Genomic DNA, 20,741 nt, shown 5'->3' with positions numbered 1-20,741 from the left:
AATCTGGCAATCCTACGCCGGGCGAAAGAGGTCGGAATATAACATTAATATTCTGCGTGAGTCAGTAGCGTAGCCAGGATGTGTGTTTGGGGGGGGGGCCAAGTGCTGTTATAGGCACATATAGAAAAATTGCAAACAAAAAAATATATGAATATAAAAATATATAAAAAATTACAAACATCAAACTACCAAAGTACATTGTCGGACCTCTTTGGGGGGGCCCGGCCCCTCCGGGCCCCCCCTTCCCTACGCCACTGGCGTGAGTGCTACTGGTCAGTTTGTACTACCCCTCTTCATAGTCGTATTTCCGGGCCAGAGAATGAGTGAGGGACTGTTTGTTGATGCTCCACTTGAGAGTATTGCTGTAGCACAAAGTACTGATTGGATAACGAGTGATACTTTTTTAGCTTTGTTGCAACACTTTGTGAAATTCTGTCATTCTTCCCCTGACATCCCAATTCTGCTAATTGTCGGTGGACATGGCAGCCATAAAGAACTGAAAGTGATTAAGTGTGCGAGGAATCACAGGATTCACTGCTCAGTACTTCTCCACATATCACTCACAAGACTCAACTCACTGATAAATGTTTTATGAAACCATTTCAAGACGCATACAATGATGTGTGTTCACTGTGGATGCGCAAAAATGCTGGAGTAAAGACATCCGAATACGATGTAGCGCATCTTGTTTCAGAGGCATACCAAAAGGTATGTCACATGGACGTAGCCCTCAACCGATTTGAATTCACTAGATATTCACAGACACTGACTATCTGTCCACGAGTATCTGATCGGTACTTTGTATGCAAAGGATTGGGCACGTCCATCCTCACCACAACCAGCGTCTGCAGATCAGGCGTCATGTGCAGGATAAACGGTCTCCCGACATCTTTGATGCAGTCCTTATGGTTCCCCAAATCTCAACAGGACGATTAGCTAGGGATGCTGCTATGAGCCACTTAATGATTTGGAGGATTCTGCACAATAACGCGTTAAATCCTTATCATGTTCGTCTGCACCAAAAACTCCGAGAACAAGATTTCCATAACCGTCTGGTGTTTTGTCAATGGGTGAGCGCCAGGAACCCATGTTTCACTAGAACATTCTGTGTACGGATGAGGCGACCTTCAAGATTAATGTAGGTCAACATACACAACGCTCACTACTAGTCCAGCAAGAATGCTCACTGGGTACGTGAAGTTGACAATCAACATATCTGTAGTCTAAATGTCTGCTGTGGTATAGTGGGAGGCCAAATTGGTCCTTACTTCTTCGAAGGTACTTTAACAGAAGTAGAATACGCTAATTTTTTGTCAGATGTTCTTTGTGAGCTCTTGGAAGAGGTCTCGTTAGCAACTCGTAAAACAATGTGATTACAAGACGGTTACTCTGCTTATTTTGCAAGAGTTGCCGGACAAACTGTTGCTCATTTATTTCCAAACAGGTGGATCGGAAGAGGAGGCCGTTTCCTCGTCAGCTCGTTCTCCGGACCTGACTCCTCTCGACTTTTGTTTTGGGGACGTGTGAAGGAGCTGGTTTAGCAAGAGCGTCCTACTACAAGGGAAGACATTATGAACAAGATCTATAATGTCTGCCATGGACTAAGAGGAAATGAAGTGTTAAGAGCAATCTACAATGTCCCGGTGCGCATTCGAATGTGCATCGCACGTGCTGGACGATCCTTTGAACAGTTATTGTGAGTTTTATTTTTTGGGGGGGAGTACGATATTTTGTGAGAATGTTCAGAACTTGCAGTTCATGTTATTTATTTTATTTATTATCTTCAGTTTATTTATATGTACTATTCTTGAACAATTGTTTGTGCAATGAGTTCCGAAAAGTGATTTATTAAAATGTTTACATACGTTAAGAAGACTAAGAGAGTGGCAGTGATTTCGTAAGTTTGATTTTTTGGGGGAGGGGGGTTGTTGTTGAACTTTACATCCAAATTTGTTTCATACGTAGTTTAAAACCAGAGTGTTTTGCTCTGTTTTTCTGTTTTAAATTGGTTCAGATTCCGAAATTTAAACTAGTACTGTTCTGTAATATTGTTTCCGTTTGTTGATAAGTAGAAGAGATATGCCCTAACGTTTGATACTGAATTCTGTAAAGAGTTTTCAACAACTATTTAATAGAACATGTGCTATCTGATGTTCTTTTGGAGTCATTACCAACTAAAGCTGTTGTCCTTAGTTGCAATTCAACAGCAAATAATACATACAGTAGATGTCAAACCGTAGAGTTTAACGAAAATGTTCCTTAAAAGTTGTTTCCTTTTCAATAATACTTCCAAATAAATCGAAATTAGTACCACTCTCCATTTAAAATTTTGGAGTTGATCCCCCGCCTAAGTATTCTCGCTGCACCACTGAATATGAAAGAATCACAGTTTGATTCTTCACATACGATTTGGTAATTCATTTTTTTTGTTTGTATGAAGTGTCTACGTGCACTACGAAGTACGAACTGAGAGAAATGCGTGGAACGGGTGGTCTGATAGCAATTCAACAACAAATAACACACATAGATGCCAAACCGTAGAATTTAAAGAAAAGTGTTTCCTGCAAAATTGCTTGTTTTTCAATAATACTTCCAAAGAAATCGAAACTCATACCACTTCCCATATAATTTTTTTGAAGTTGATCCCGGTCGAAGTATTCCATTTAAAATTTTTGAAGTTGATCCCCCGTGGAAGTATTCCCGCTACGCCACTGGATACGGAGGCACCACTATTTGATTCTTCACATACGATTTGGTAGTTCATTTTTTGTTTCAAGTGTCTACGTGCACTACGAGGCGAGAAAAGTACCTGGGACGGGTGGTCTGATACTCCTTGTATATAGTAAAAAGCTGAAGGAACAGAATAAAGAGTTCGTCGCTCCATCAGATAAATACATACATATCTGTTGCCATAACTAGAGGTGCGTAAAACATCTATACACAGCTTCGCCGGAAGTCCGCTTCATTGTAAGGCTAATTGGACGACCCAAGCAAACGTTGGTACTTCTGCTTGAATGGGCGCAGAAATTGCCTGAAACTGTATGCAAAAAAGCATCTATACTGGACTCCGAAGAGGTACTTGAGTGAATTGTCTCCAGAAGAACGCCAGTTTGGGAACAGGCAGAAATACATCAATTATGAACAAAAAAAGTTGACTAAGGTGTCATCCTCAATGTCTAGAGACGATATATTCAAAAACAAATTTCTATACTCCAGCCATTCTACCGGTTGCAAAAAGGATACGTTTTATGACGGTCCCCATATTGGTAGAGGGATTTAAATATATATATATATATATATATATATATATATATATATATATATATATATATATATATATATATACCCCCAATGGGGCTCAATTTGGATTTAAATGGCATCAGAAGTGTCTCTGTTCATTTTAGCGACCTCTATAGATTCGACACCAATATCGGTCATTTTCGATCATTTGTAAATGTCTTTCCCCTCCTTTAAGTTACATCGTCAAAGTATTATGAGAAAAATCATCTCATGTTTTAACTTAATCTAGATTGAAAATTTGGTCGAGATCGGTCCGGTGGTTTAAGAGCTATTAAGTTTTATTTATTTTTATATATCTCCCCCTCCTTCCTCCTCCTTTAAGTTCTATCATCAAAGTGAATAGATAAATACCATCCCAGGCCCAAACCTCATCTTTGTTGAAAATCTGATCGAGATCGGTTAGGTAGTTTAAGAGTTATAAGGTTTTATTTATTTATATATATTTGTCCCCTCTCCTCCCCCTCACTTAAGGTGTATCGTCAAAATGATATGATAAAACCACCCCACGTCCGAACTTCATCCATATTGAAAATTTGATTAAGATCGGTCCTGTGGTTTAAACGTGATGAAATCACAAAGACAGTCACTTTTATTTTTACTATTTTGACATATATGTCTTCCCCTCTCCCTCCTCTTTGTTTCATTGTAAAAGTGAAATAAAGAAATCATACCAGATCCGAACCTTATCTATGTTGAAAGTTTGATTGAGATCGGTCAGGTGGTTCAAAAGTTATTAAGTATTATTTATTTTCATATATTTCCCCTCCTCTAAGATCTAATGTCAAAATGAAATGATAAAAAACTTCCCAGGTTTGAACTTCATATACGCTGAAAGTTTGATTGAGATCGATCGGGTGGCTCAAAAGTAATTCATTCACGAACATAATCACTTTTATTTTTATATTTATTAATTTTTCTATATATCTCCCCCTCCATCCTCTTCCCTACGTTGCTCCGTCAAAGTGAAATGATAAAACTCGTCGCAGTTCCGAACCTCATCTACACTGAAAATTTTATCAAGATCGGTCGGTCGGTTCAAGAGTTATTAAGTTTTATTTGTTTTTTCTAGGTCCCCCTCCTCCCCCTCCCCTAAGTTTTACCGTCAAAGTAAATAGCTAAACACACTCCCAGACCAGAACCGCATCTACGTTGGAAATATGATCGAGATCGGTCGGGCGGTTCAAGAGATTAAGAGTCACAAACATGGTCACTTTCATTTTATAATATAGATTACGCCAGTTTGATTTAAACATTTTCTGTCCAGATAAAGCTGTATTTATAATCATAATGAATAACGCTACCATAAAGTAAACCTGCACCGAGCAATATAATATCGCTTGTAAAATATCAAGAGTCTGTTTTGTCCAAAAGTAAGGATACAAGTAATTATTTTTGCATTGGTACACCTAGTGTTATTCTACACCGTAGAAATATGTAGTTGTAGATAAATATACAAGACAGGGCGCAGAATTTCAAAGTCAGACGCACTTGCCAATCCAAAAATGATGGTAGCCACTATCTCTCAGGTACAAATTATGAAATCTTCCCCCCCATGGCCTTTGGTTTGACAAAGAGGTTAATTTCAGTGCCAGATGGAAGTTGTTCCTTCTTACATCTTCATGTACTTATTGACTGATTGATTGGCTAAAAAGAGCAAGCAGTTAGGTGACCAGTGATAACTGTATCTCATGCAAATATCTATTTTTTTAAAATATTTTATGTATTTACTTGTTTTGTTATTTAATTAAGTTTATTTATCACTGACATCATGACGTGATTTGGATGATCTATTCTAGGCACTGGGCTATCCTCCAGCTGTTCTAGCTTCAAACAGTGAGGGGAAACGATCTCACCATGAGGGTTGGAAAGAAGGGGCGAATTACAACTTGTGAAGATTTCACTTTCCATGTCTGTTATGAAGACTTCACATTCCGTTTTTTCTCTCACTCAGTGACAATTATTTTCGTGCGAAACAGATACTGCACAGCCCTGAGTTTAGGCAGAAGCCATTCCTACTGAACACTTGTCGCCAGTTCTAAATTTCTACTCGCCAATGGCGACTGGCGACCGGAAATTTTGCGCCCTGATATAAGGCCTTATGCAGAGTCGTTTTGACGTATGATTAGCGCCACACTAAAAGCCTGACTGCAGCAGGAACACATGTTAGTCGAACTCTTTAGTATGACACTAATCACGCGTCAGAACGAATCCGAATAAGATCCATAATGTTTCGTGAGTTGTTCCCCCCCCCCCTCTCACGGAGGTTTAATAGACCATTAAGCCATATTCCAGCGCGTACTACTACGGTTAAGGTCTATCTACCACCTTCTTAAGTTTCATTCCGATCAGATGAATTCGATCTATGTTTTCTGTTCTTGAAAATATGACTCAAAATTTGACCGTCTATAAATCGTCAACTGGAAACCTCCACAGCATAATGTTTCACATGCTTATACAGCACGTCAAGGTCTACAACCATACCACGATCGCATGTGACTCATTTATGTTTTGTTTTTTTCTTTGGAAATACGATTCAAAATTCGGGAAGAGCAATCCTCCACAATATACTTCACGTATTTATATTGCAGGTCAAGGTCTACCATATTGCTAATTTGATCTCGATCCGAAAAGTTCGGTGTATATTTCAGTATTTTAGAAATGACCCCTCTTAGGAATGGAATTTTCCAAAATGTATGTTATCTCTTATTTTTAATGAAGAGTTTACCATGTCGACTTTCATATCTGTAACTTTCAGGTATTAGTGAGATACAACAAATATAAACCTCCTTCATACCCCTTAGGAAATCCAAATTGAATTTTCTTACAAAGTTTCACGTGCACAATAGTTCGTAGTAGTTCATAGTAGTATGGCCTGAGCACTATGGCCATCTATAGTAGTATGATAAGTCACTGATATTCTTTAATATGGAATGGATCAGTGATGGGCAAACTACAACCCGCGGACCAAAAGTGGCCTCCTGAAAGATTCTGTCCGCCCCGAAACATTGTTCTTAATCTGATGAATTTACTTCACTTCTCAGAATTACTGCATTCTAGTTCGAATCAGATTATGATAAACTTTTAGATCTCCTCCTAAAGAAGTTTGACCATCATTGGTTTAGATCAATAATAATAAAAAAAAAAAAGCAAGTGTGTTGTGATGTATTGGATGTTCAGTAAACTGTGTCGTCATTCAAAAAAAAAAGGTTGGAAATTACTGCTTTAGCCTAGTATGGTTCGTTATAGCATCGGGAAACAAGTAGGCAATTCTTGTAGGGAATCGTGGAAATCCCATATGAGTATTAGAATTTTAACAAAAGAAACACTGACCAAAGCTTAAAACACACTTTATTTTAAATTATAATAACGGTTTCGAATATCTAAGATATCGTCGCTTCGCCCTGAAGAATCGCTATGTGACATTTTTGTCGAAAATGAGTTATGCCGTGCAAACAAATCTGAAAGCTGTCAGACAGCATCCCTTATAATAAGATAAGTGAATATTCAATTGTATCGCCACAGCAATAAAAAATAATAATAAAATAAAATAATAATAAAATAAAAAATAAAATAATAGATTGAAATTAAAGACTTCAAATTCTCATCACGTACGTATTGATCCTCTATGTGCTTATAAAAGCGCAAAAGTAAAACCGACGACATATGCTATGTAAATACAGAAATAGTAATATAATATTGTTGAAGCAAGCTACAACAGTGTCCAGTGCATAATATACGCAGAACCCATTTTATTATATTTTTCAAGTGTTTCCGTATATATTTTGGAAAATGTTAAGTTTGGATTGTTTTTTGCTCCTCCTGAAAAGTTATAGTTTTAACACATAGCGGTTCTTCGAGGCGCAGCGACGAATCCTTCTTCCTTTATAATTTAAAATAAAGTGTGTTTTAAGCTTTGGTCAGTGTTTCTTTTGTTAAAATAATCAATCCAAAGCCATGGAGAGTATTAGAAGCTGAAGATACCAGTAATCTAGATGCAGGGCATGTTTTTACATTTGGTTATCGTATAGTATCTACTTTTAGGTTTGCGGGGAAAAAATCGTCTTTTTCCATGTTCTCGATAAGTACGCATTAGGGTTTATAGTCACTATAGCATTTTGTTTACCTCAAAGAGATCTATCCATTGTTTGTTGTATGTCTCATTTTTAGACTTTTTTTTTTTTTTTTTTTTTTTTTTTTGTTGTTAAATGCTTATAACGTTATAGAATTTGTAGTGACGTAAGTACCTGGTATGAAGCTAAGGGAAGTCCAAAGTCTGAAACGATTGGTGAATTTTATTATGATTATCAGTCCTCCCAGGTCAGGTTCAAATGTATTTAGTGTCTAACGCAGACTGCGAATTTCCATTCAGATGGGAACTGGTGTATAAGATTGAGAACCTCACTCTGAAGAAAGTTCCCAAAACAGAAGCAATCTTAAGTAACACGGCATAGCATTGATTTGTGTACGGTGTTCAACATTCTGATTCTATAGTTATTATTTATGTGAAGCTACAAGGTTAAAAATTCAGCGTAGGAAATATAAAGTTCGGGAAGGTGGAAAATTCTAACAGGATATATGAGCAAATTGAGGGGCGGGGTGTTGCAATTACTACTATGTCATCAGTTAAATCCATCAGTGTTTATGATGATTTATTAATCTAATGAAATTAAAGAGATAGGTTTCTTTTTGAAATAAAGTTATTTCACCAGTCCATAAGCACACACACACACACACACACACACACACACACACACACACACACACACACACACACACACACACACACACACACACACGCACACACACAGACACAGACACAGAGAGAGAGAGATACTCTAGATATAGATCGCATGTTTAGAGAATCTCATCTATATGTCAACATGTGATGCCAATGAACGAAGAATGTGAAACATTAATGCATGATAAACAATTCATATGTGTTAGTTGAGGAATAAACCATAACTTGTGGGTATGAAGGGCAATACTAATACGTCCTGTGTAAGTGGCTTTCGTAGTTGCACCTAGAACTTTTCGATATAGTCTAAGCTTTGTACTAGTTGAAGTGCCTCTTATAATCCAATGGGAGATGACTGCAATAATAATTTTAAAAGTCGAAATAAATTTTCCACCAATCTTTCACCTTTGGAAATTCGCTGACAAAAGTTCCAAACCACTTGAGTCGCGGAAATTCTTAGTAGTATGGGTCAACGTTCATCTCGCCGAGTCAGCAAAAACACGATAAGATATAGCGAGAAATTTTAAAAATCACTTGAGCGTCCATAGAATATGTTTTACCTCAGTCAACCGGAAGTGGTAGAAATTTACTAAAACCGGAAGTGGTAGAAATTAAGCATTTCCAGTTTCAACGTTGATCTTCAAAGAATAAAATCTATAAGAGGCAGAAAAATGGTTTTCTGGAATCAATTCAGCATTTCAAGAACGAAATACTGTACATGGATACTTTCAATAAAACCGGAAATGATAAACATTTACCAAATTTAACACTATTTCCGGTTTAAATATTGATATCCATAAAGCAAGAGATAGGAATACCGGTTTCTTGGAAAGATTTATCGTCCCAATAATAAGTTCCATCTGCTCCAATAATCCCGTATTCAAGCCGGAAGCTCAAGAATTAATAATTTCTAGATTCAACGTGATCACTATAGAATAAAAACACTAAAATATAGTGAGAAGTGGTCTTTTCAAATCAATTCAGCGTTCCAAGGATAGGTTCAATCTCCTCCGTTAACCCTCTATTCAAAACAGAAGTGGTAGAAATTAATCATTTCCGGTTTCAACGTTATTCACCATAAAAGAAAACGGGAATAGATAGAGGCAAGAGTTTTTATAATCAATTCAGCGTCCAATTGAAATATACCGTGTCCACCTATATCTCTCACATAAAACCGGAAATGGTAGAAATTTAGTACTACTTCCGCTTTCGTTATTGATCTCGACGGGACAAAATCAGTAAGAGATTGCAAGAAATGCCTTTTTGATATGGATTGATTGTTCAAAAAATAACTTTCATTTCGTCCTTTCTTCCTATATTTAAACCGAAAAATCTACGGTTTTCGGTTTCAACATTGATCGTAATGATGAAATATAGTAATAGATAGCGAGAAGCAGTTTTAAAAAATAATTCAGTACCACAAGAATAGGTTCAATTTCCGGCTTTATTCCTCTTTTGCAGCCGAAAGTGGTAGAATGCAACTACCACTTCCGGTTCTAATATTGTCCATAGAGCGAAAACAGGAATAGAGGCGAGAAAAGGTTTTTGATATGAATTCCGAATCACAAGAACATACGGCATTTCATATCAAGGTCATTCTTCTGCTGAAGCCAGAAGTAGTAAGAAGTATTACAACTTCCGGTTTCAATATTGATTCTTACACAGTAATGATTATAAAGAGATAACGAGAAACCGTTTTTGATGTGGGTTATGTGTCCGGTGAACAGGTTTCATCCTCTCACATTATCACTCTATTGCAGCCAAAAGTTATTGACATACTACTTCCGGTTTCAATTGTATTTGCGTAATTTTGGAAATTTACTGTAGTCTTACAAGGTGAAACAAAACTTGTATGTTTTAAATGGTAAATTAAGTAGCAGTCTTTTACTGGGTTAAAATAAAAACTTTAAATGTATATACAACTCCTTAAGTCATGTGTTTGGAAAAAAAGGCAGTAAAAATAAATATTACTATTGTGGGCTGAATTTGGATTTAAATAGCATCGGAAGTGTCACTGTTCATCTCAGCGAACCCGAATACTATGGATTCGACACTAATATAGGTCATTTTTGATCATTTCACACACACACACACACACTCATATATATATATATATATATATATATATATATATATATATATATATATATATATATATATATATATATATATATATATCCTCTCCCTTCCCCATAATTGCGGGGCTGAATTTGATTTAAACGGTATCTGGAGTATCATTGTTCATCTCAGTGACACCGAATACTATGGATTCGATACTAATACAAGTCATTTTGGGTCAATTATATATATATTTCCCCCTCCCTTAAGTTGCACCGTCAAAGAGAAAATGAAATGAAATCTTTGAGTTTTACGTCCCACGATTATGCAGGATATAGGTTAAAGGAAACGATGATGATGAGAAATGAATGAAATAGTGGAGTGAAGAAAATGGGAGGAAACGGGAGAACCCCGAGAAAACCCACGTACACAGTGTTTGTCCATCACAATATTAACTATGTGCACCGTCAAAATGAAATGATATAAACCATCCTAGGCCTGAACCTCATCTATATGGTAAATAGATGAGGTCTCGTGGTTCAAGAATTATTGTTTTATTTATTTTTGTGTATCTCCCCCTCCCCCTTCCCTACGTTGTACCGTCAAAGTGAAATGATAAAAACACTCCAAGGTCCGAACCTCATCTATGTTGAAAATTTTATATATATATATATATATATATATATATATATATATATATATATATATATATATATATATATATATATATATGCGTGTGTGTGTACCAGGTGTCCACATGAAATCTCCCTGATTACAAAAATTATTAGTGTCAGAGAATAACGGTTTGCGACATCTTGAAGAGCAACTCAGTTTATATATATATATATATATATATATATATATATATATATATATATATATATATATATATATATATATATATATGCACTTCTATGTGGATCTCGTTAGTAAATCTCAGAAAATCCAGTCGATATTCAATCTCCCGTCATGTGTTGTGTAGCATGTCCGGTGTGATTGAGTAGATGGCTTCATAAATTTTGTGACGAAAAGCAGGAATATCACGTACAGGTGTGATGTAGACTCTGTCTTTGATATAGTTTCATAACAAGAAATCCATATGACTTATGTCAGGTTCCAGAACCTCCATTGCAAACCTGGTTCGTTTTGGTAGCGCCTGAACGACTTGAACCTTATATGCATACAAACACAGTCTTTTATGGAGCATCTTATGGACCGTTGAACGTGGGATGTTCAGCTCGCGTGACGCTCCGAGAACTAACTTTGTTGAGCTTCTAGTGAAGGCCTCCCTGACCTCATCCACAGTTCCATCAGACGTTCGTGCTTTGCCCGAGCCAGGCTGTCGGTTGACATTCCCTTGCTCTTCAAGATGCCGTAAACCGTTATTTCTCTGGGACTAATGGTTTCCATACAATTAATATTTGTATTCAGGGGGGTTTCATGTGGACACCCTGTATCAGGGTCGTGTCGCAGGGGTGGGTCCTGGGAGTCCGGATCCCCCCGAAATCCCGACTTCTTTTCTAAAGGTAGTCTACTTTTAGGGGCAATTTTAGAAATTTTCATATAATTTAGCCTCAAATTGTATTTGGACGCTCCCGAAACGCTTTAGATCCCTCCCGAAATAAATTCCTGCGTACGTCCCTGCCCTACACACACACACACACACACACATACATACATACATATATATATATATATATATATATATATATATATATATATATATATATATATATATATATATATATATATAAATTATGTGGTTCTCGTATAAATATAGTTTTGTTCAGCACAATATGGTCTATCGATTTATTTTTGGATATTTTTATTTGTTATAAACTAATAATGTGCAATATACGAGTATTATAGTATTTTTTGTGTGTGTTTTTTACAATGTAGTCTTGTTAAAGTAAAATTTCTCGTGTTTCTTTTTTGTCATGTAATTCTAAATATAAAATGAAGTATAGAAATGAATTTCATTAAAAGTGAAATTATGCGAATCTTCACTAAACTGGAGAGCCATAGGTGATTAAACTACATGGTGCATTCATCCACTTGCAATATAAAGTTATACATATTTTAAATTCTTGAACAGGATTTGGTCTTCTTTTCTAACCTTAATTTAGACGTGGAAAATATTTTGTACTTTTTCTATCTTGTCTGTTGTTTTATTAACTCTCTCCTTCTTCCTGTTACATCAATCGTCTGATTAAACCACTAGTCGCACGTATTATTTGTCATGTCAACTTTTGATGGGGTGTCGGCCTCGAAGGACAATTTTCCCCGCAGCCAATTATCTTAGTGTCAACATTTACTTTAGTACGAGCAGCACCAACCAAAGGACTTCTGATGAGGGAAAGTTAGAGAATGACGTAAGCTTAGAGATAATTTAGCCCCTGTTTCTATGTATAACATGCGGCAGAATAACAGCATCATTCATCTTCGGAATGAGAGAGTAAAAAGTTCATTTTAAACTTTGTATATGCTCTCCAGTTTATATGTGGTTTTCTTCATTTTACGTCGCGCAAATCTTAGTGTGATAATTTTCTTTTCAGATTTTATCTGTAGAATTGATCGACTGTTAATTTCCTAGCTTGGTAATTTAAAATTTGTCGTTCGAACCCATAATCACACCCACCTATACAGGTCCGTATCCATGGGGGGCAAGAGGGCCGCCCCCCTAACTTTTTACTGGTCCCCCCTAAAATTTTCACGGAAGACTTGCAAAAAATCTCGATTAATTCTATGTGTAAACACTAAGAATAAAATGCAATATAAAAGAGATTATTCCAAGAATTTTTTCCATTTTAACTATTTGACGAACACTTCTAAACATGATCCCAGCTCGCGCCGTGTGGACTTTGTGGTGGACAAACACCGTGCTCGTGAGTTTTCTCGGGGTTCTCCCGTTTCCTCCCACTTTCTTCATTCCACCATTTCATTCATTTCTCATAATCATCGTCTCCTTTAGTCTAACCGTGGGACGTAAAACTCAAACCGCCTTATGCAGAGTCGTTTTGAAGAGTGATTAGCGTCATGCTAAAGACCTGACTACTGCACGAAACATATGTTAGTCGAACTCTTTAGTATAATAGTAATCACGCGTCAGAATGACTCTGCATAAGGCCCAAAGATTTTTACTTCTAAACATATTTTAAAGGAGTTAAAGTAAAGTTTATCAGTCTTCTTGAATCTCGATATGAAATGACACAATACATATTGAAGCAAGTTTTCCGAAAAGAAGGAATATGTTCATACTACTTCACGCCACAGTTGTAATAGCGATCTTGGAGGTAGGAGACGAAGTGTGAAGTGCTTACCGCAAGCCAAATCATAAAAACAGGAGCAGGAACAAAACGTTTATCTTTCGTCGATTGCAGTAACGGCGGTAGGTTATTGTTATTCTATTATATAGTTGTAGTACATACATGCGTTGCAAAATCTTCGTCAACAGCAAACAGACTAATTGTGGAACAATTAGTTGTGGAGTGAATAAAGAGCTCCGAGTTCCGTTAAACGCGACTGATTCTAGTAAATTATTGTGGTGTGATATGTAAGACAAGAACTGTGGTGGTACATTCACCGAAAAAGTAATGGTTGCAAAGAATTTCATATGTTTGTTCTCGTAGAAGAATAAAGTTAAGCTATATTACCTTAATTCGATGAGTAGCTGAGCAAGTGAACATATTTAACGTTTAAGGATTAAATTCCGGGTTGTGGAGCCAGGACTAGCAAAAATTTGCAAGATTTAGAGGAGAAATTAAGTAGCAGAATGTTTCAGTTACCCGTCCACCTAATTTTCAACAACAACAACAACAAAAAAAAAAAAAAAAAAAAAAAAACAATAAAATCTACAATCATCAATTTCTACTTAAACTTTACTCATTTTATGTTCTGTTACGTTACCTGGAGGGTGGGAGTATGGATAGAGGAACCATAATTACATATGGAAATCCATTATTAACCTACAGGTGAGACTGGCGGGCCGCGCGGAGCACGGTTGTGGGTAGTAATGGGGAGTGCGGAGTTGAGAGGAAAGAACGAGCGAAGCGAGAAGCCGAAGTAAGGTGGGATAACGCACTACTAGGTTACTTAGGTTAGGTTATGTCTACTTCGCACTTACCTTAGTACGTACTTAGGTTTGTAGAGCTCCTCTATCTCAAGGAGAAACTCGTGAACGATTGTTGGTGGTCTTTGTTCTTTCATTCATTAACCCATGAATTTTACACATATTCAAAAGTTTAACCTCATTATCAACATCATGTTTTACAAATGTTAGTATTGTCAATTGACATCCATTGCAAAGACCCTGTACACTTGCAGGTATGTTTACTCGAAAATTATCCACAATCCAACCGTCCTGAACCTAGAGCCAAGTAGTTCCCTGTACTTGCGAATTAGTTCCGTCTAGTGCTCTCAACGGGTCGGGTCGGGTTGAAGACCGACCCAACCCGACCCGTGACCCGAATTGACTAACCCGACTCGTGATCCGATCCGATTGACCTGACCCGACAACCCGACCCGACCCGTTTGAGAGCACTATGGTCACGACACTGGGTGAACGCCAAAATGCACTCCCATTGGGAATTAAACCCGGACCACGTGTACCGAAGTCTTACACGTTAACCACTAGCTAGATCAAGCGGGGGATTTGTATATGCATCTTAATGAATATTTGGCACTTTTGAGGTTTGGTTATTTCTTTTTATAACTGATACCAATGTCCGACGTGGGAGAAATTTATTTATTTATTTATTTTTTGCTTTAGTTCTATGTGACGAAATTTTTATTCAAGGTCAGTGTTCTCACTTGCTCGGACGGCAGGGGGTCTTCTCGGAAGGCAGTAGCAAGAGTCTCTTGGCGGAGACAAAAGGAAATCGTTTAACTACAATGATAAGGTTTGAGGAAACAGGAGAACACCTGTGATTTTTTCCAACCCTTCAACTTTCATTCCAAAATAGGTTATTATGATTCCGGGACCCGCGCCACTTTGATTTTTCTTTCTCGGTAATTAAAACGTATTTTACAGTATATATAGTTGGAAGTAAGAAGATACATAATATGAATTTTGTAATTAAAATTTAAAAATACAGTATGATAATTAATTATAAAGTACTAATTTTATTTCATCACTTTCAGCCCAACAAATGAAATTCAAACAATTCGCATCCTGGGTCTTGGTCATCAATACTACGTCTTATTCTTTGTCTTGCACAGTCAAGTCTTGGTCCTGCATTTCGTAGTCTTGGTGGTCTTTCATGCTATACAAGAGCCAAGAATGCTCGCCTCATCGGTACAAATGAAGACCAAGTGTGATTTTGATTATGGTCTTTCATACTATACGGAAAGCAAGAAAATATGCTCATCACTATTTTGTGATCACCAAAACAAGACCAAGAGCAAGATTACTATGCACTTCGTATTGCATATCCAATCTTTATCTTATTCTTGTATCGATGTTCTTGGGCTTGGTGAAATAACATGAAATATTCAGTTTAAGGTCCCTCGATTCTGCACCGAGGCTAAGGGATATGGTGACCATGAGAAATGAATGAAATGGTGGAATGAAGAAAGTGGGAGGAAACAGGAGAACATCGAGAAAACCCACTACACGGCGTTTCTCCACCACAAAGCCCACTTAGCACAAGCTGGGATCGAACCATGAACACCATGCACCAGACATGAATTCTCTACCACTGAGCCACCGCGGCCCTGCTTGGGCTTGGTCGTCCATATCCAATCTTTCTTTTGGCCTTGTTTAAACAACTTTTAGTTTTGTTCTAAATCCAGACTCCATATTGGCGTAGATATTAATATTACAGTCGATTGGTAAAATCAATCTTCCACATTTAAAAATTAAAGTACACACAAGTACAAAAATAAGCATTTACCATAAAAACACTAGCTGCAAGTGTTCAAAATAGATTTATGGTTTCTATAAAATCAATTGAAAATTGCTATTTTTAATTAGGCAGCTAGTGAAAAACAGTAGCTTTCGACTCCAGCCGAGTTTAAGCTCAACCTAAACTCAGTTGACCAAAGTGAACTGACCCGACTGACCCGACCCGAGTAGCCTGACCCGACCCGACCCGTTTGAGAGCACTAGTCCCGTCTTTATAACCGCTTATCAAAAGATATTACACGCTTTACTTACATTTTATCAAGCACACAAGCAATCAAATTATCAATTTCTTCCAGGAAAATTTTCAAAATTTTGATAAAAACGGATGGGCAATTAACCCTAAACAAGAGCCTAAGTAAAGTTTAATTTCCTTATTTCACAGTAGATCATCTCTCGTTCTTGATCTTAATGTTAGTATTACATGTGGGACTATTAAAACATATATATTTTAGTTCTAATTCGTGTAGTTAGTGATACCTATTTAATAAAATTTACGTCTTTTTCATGTAGATTACAGAATGTTAACTTAATGTGTGTGTAGAGGGGGATAATAGAATTATGTGGAAGCAAAATGCTTAAACATTCAAGAGCAGGTATGATGAATTGCTCATGTTACTATTTGACGAATTACAATATGGTTGGCTTGGGCCCCCCTAACTTCTACCGGGCCCCCTCTACATTTTTGGGCTGGCTACGGGCCTGCACCTATACTAGGTTTCGCGAAGTCCTTTTCGCAAGTGTATGGTGTAATGTATCTATAAATGTTTTGTGCACACATTTTGAATGGTTAGTATCCATGACTGCTTAGTGAAAAATAAATTGGTCTTACGCAGACTATATAGTAGGAGATTTGTTAATAAACGTTTAACCTTTATTCGGGTAAGACATTTTTGTAACCTAGACGGGGAACCCGGATCTGTCAGGCTTAATATAGTTTCAAATGCAATACCACACAAAACTCAACTCACGTAGTCATAATATGTAATGATTGTTGCAGAATATATAGTATATGAGTGTAACGATGGTTGTCCTTGAGCTTCTCCTAGACCGCTTGACCGATTTTGAATATTTTTGGCACCTAACTTGACCCTTACTTTACTGGGGTTTTTGTTTTGTTACCTTGATTAAAATGCGTATCCTAAGGGGGAAATGGGGTTCAACATTTATGCGAAAAATTGAGTATCTCATAATCCCAAAGATGATGAAACTGAGCATGTAAATTCTACGTTTAAAATAATACAGCCCATAACCCAATAGTTCCCATGTTAATGGGGCAAGGGACATGTAAGAAATTAATATAACGATGTTTGTCCGTGAACTCCTCCTAGCTCGTTAGATCATTTTGATGATTTTTTGTACCTGACTGGACCATAGCCTATCCTAGGTTTTTTTTATCACGTTACTTGGGTTAAAATAAGTCCCCTAACGAGTAAACGGGAAGATCAATATTTAAGGGAAAATTTAGTGTCTTAAAATCCTCAACTTAGAAAGGTGAAACTTGATACATAAATTCTTCATTTAAAATAATAGAACCTATAACTCAGAGTTTTTGAACCTTCTCATTTTAAAGGGGAAAAAGGGGTCATCTCCTATGTGTACAAAAATTAGTGTTACGATATTTGTCCACGAACTTCTCCTAGACCGCTGGGCCGATTATGATGATTTTTGTTGGTACATGAGTGGACCCTGGTCTAAGTTAGGTTTTAGTACAGTTTTCGGCAAGGGAAGGTGAAGGGGTAAGGGGTGACGTTAAAAATAATCAAAAACTAAGGATATTAGTGACTAGTCCTAGTTTCTAGGGACGCCATTGAAGTCCAAGTTCAACCCACTTGTATGGACTATGGTGGGAAGAGGATGATATGTTAAAAAAACTATATTATTGTCCAATGCATGAGATGAATAATGACACTGTCGATGCTGTTTAAGTCCAAATTCATCCCCGACGTGTATCCTAGAACTGGGAAGAGGCTCAAATGCTTTATATAAACTGATTTTGATTATTTTTTGCACCAGATTTGACCCTTCGCTACCTTACAGTTTTACCATGCTCTTTGATTAAAATATGTAGGCATATCCTAAGAAAGGAGCGGGGGGTTCAAAATTTATGCGAAACATTGAGTATCTCACGATTCTCTCAACTTAGGAACATGGTAAGATTAGTTAAAAAAAAAAAAAAAGAGAGAGAGAGAGAGAGCACAGTTAACGAACATTTTCGAAACAGCTTTTGGCGCTAGTATAGTGGTTTTGATGCACATGGTGCCGAATTTGATTCCCATTGGGAAAGTGCTAAAAATTTGATCTCACTACGGTGATTCCGATTCCATCTTAATTTGTAGTTTCACGTCTTAGATAAAATATGTACTGAAAAGGGACCCTAAGCTTTAACAAATAAATTTTCGAAGAATTTTACATTAGTGATTTCAGAATATAGTGTAATGTAAACACACACACAGAAGAATTAGCCGTAATCACCTCATTTGTACTCGTCACTCTTGCGAAGTGCACAATAGTGGTAGAGTTTCTGATGCAACATCTGAACTTTCCTCTATTTTCTTCTCTGATGTTACACACACAAGATGACAAAATGTGTAAGAAAGCTAAAGAAATAAGCTGTAGATCCACGTTTCATATAGCTTCACTATTGAGAGGGACGCCAAAATTAGGAAATAAAAATAAAAACCGTTTATATATATATATATATATATATATATATATATATATATATATATATATATATATATATATATATATATATATATATATATATATATATATGCAATGCGCTTATAACATGGAAAACTAACAAAATAGTCGACACAACAACAAAAAAGTGTTAAGAAATTATATGTGTGCTATAATCGCAATAAGAATATTTTCAATGTTTAATTCAAACATGTTTCCATGTACAAAGTAGCTATAGAATCTTATTTCCATGGAAGAAACGGTGAAAAATTTGCAGTAGTTGTCCGCCACAATTCTTAACAAACATTCTGGAGCGTTTCACTCTTCATTCCTAAAACACCATAATTCTTTGGGTTCTTTTTGAGTATATGAGTTCTCAGAGTAATCACTACATTGGTCACCCTTCATCGGAAATAATTGAGATATTCTTAATATTTATGAAAACACTTCAGATTTCAAAACACTCCATATAACATAGTTCCAATGATGTAAGGTTATGTGACGGCGACGTTCATTTTGTTCTTTTTCCTTTCTCAATCCAGTGTCTGGAAAACATGTCATCTAACCAGAAATGTAATTTAAAAAAAATAAAAATAAATAACGTAAGGACTAGGCTTATTGGAATACTGTACATTTATTCTTGAATTTATATACCTGTATATATCACCATAGTCAAAACTACGTGAAAGAATACGCTTTCATGCGGTTTAATTTAAAGACAGACAGCTGTTTCAAGGTTATTCATGGTTTTCTTACGCTGTATACGTAAACACGATGCTTTTAAGATTTGGAAAGTATATCATCATTAACAATTATTAAGAAAGAATTAGTGGATTAAGTTAGACAATATATGTATATTGTTGTAAATGATAACTTCAAATAAACGTTAGATATAATAATTTTCAATATGATTGACACTTTTAGGATTTCCACTTTTTAAGGTAAATTTTAGACTTTCACTCAAAGCTACTATTTCCTTACTATTCATCGTAGGATCATGGTTCATATCTATTTTTTTCAGGATAGAGCATACTTTCCAACGGTACCGCTCGCTTGTCCGTATTATATATCAAAAACGGGAAAATTATAAAAAGAGCGAGAGATTTTTCGAAATATTTGCGCCCCTCTAGCCCGACCCTGGGATCACGTAGGGATCTGATTTTTTATATATAAAATACGTTGTTACGTACATAATATGTATGCAAAATTTCAATCTTGTATCTTGAAAACCAGGGTCGGGAGAAATTTTTTTGAAGGTCTGAAGGTGACCCTATATATATATATATATATATATATATATATATATATATATATATATATATATATATATATATATATATATATATACATATATATATATATATATATATATATATATATATATATATATATATATATATATATATAAACACTTCAAGAATGTACTGCGTCATTACTATTTGATCTAGAATCATGGGTCAAAGCCCTTTCCAACGGTACCACTCACATGTCGTATCATACACCTGAACGGGAAAATTCGGAAAACCCGGATTTTTTTTTTTTAATCCTGCCAAAACACTTTGCCTCTCGGGCTCGGGCCTGGGTTCACGTTGGGATCTGATTTTTAAAAATACGTTGTTATGTTCATAATACGTGTGCAAAATTTCAATCTTGTGGCTTGAAAACAAAGGGCGGGAAAAAATGTTCAAAGTCTGAATGTAGCCCTATCTATCTATCTTAAAGTCGTGAAAAGTTTTGAAATTTGTCCTCAGAAAAAAAGTCACGCCGCTTCTGCCCCCACGGCGCCGCCAAGTTGAACATCCGGTTCCAAAACGCATATAGGGTATTCTTTGGTCCACCCTTGACTTCACCAATAAAAAGACCCAGCTTAAATGCCTCTTATAGAACCTAAATAAGCGGTCAAAGACGATAGCATGCCATTGTATAAAAATATACCATAAATCCTAAAAGGGTTAATCAGTATGATGTGGCAGCACTAGCATCATTTCAGATTTTGCTGGGGGAGGGGGATAAGACTCTACCGACATGAGTGATTTTTTAAAATAATATATAATTTATTGAAAA

Source organism: Thermobia domestica, chromosome 13, assembly GCF_964235325.1.
Source record: "Thermobia domestica chromosome 13, izTheDome1.hap1.1, whole genome shotgun sequence".
NCBI lineage: Eukaryota > Metazoa > Arthropoda > Insecta > Zygentoma > Lepismatidae > Thermobia > Thermobia domestica.
The sequence above is the reverse complement of the archived record's forward strand: the minus strand, read 5'-3'. Positions refer to the sequence as shown.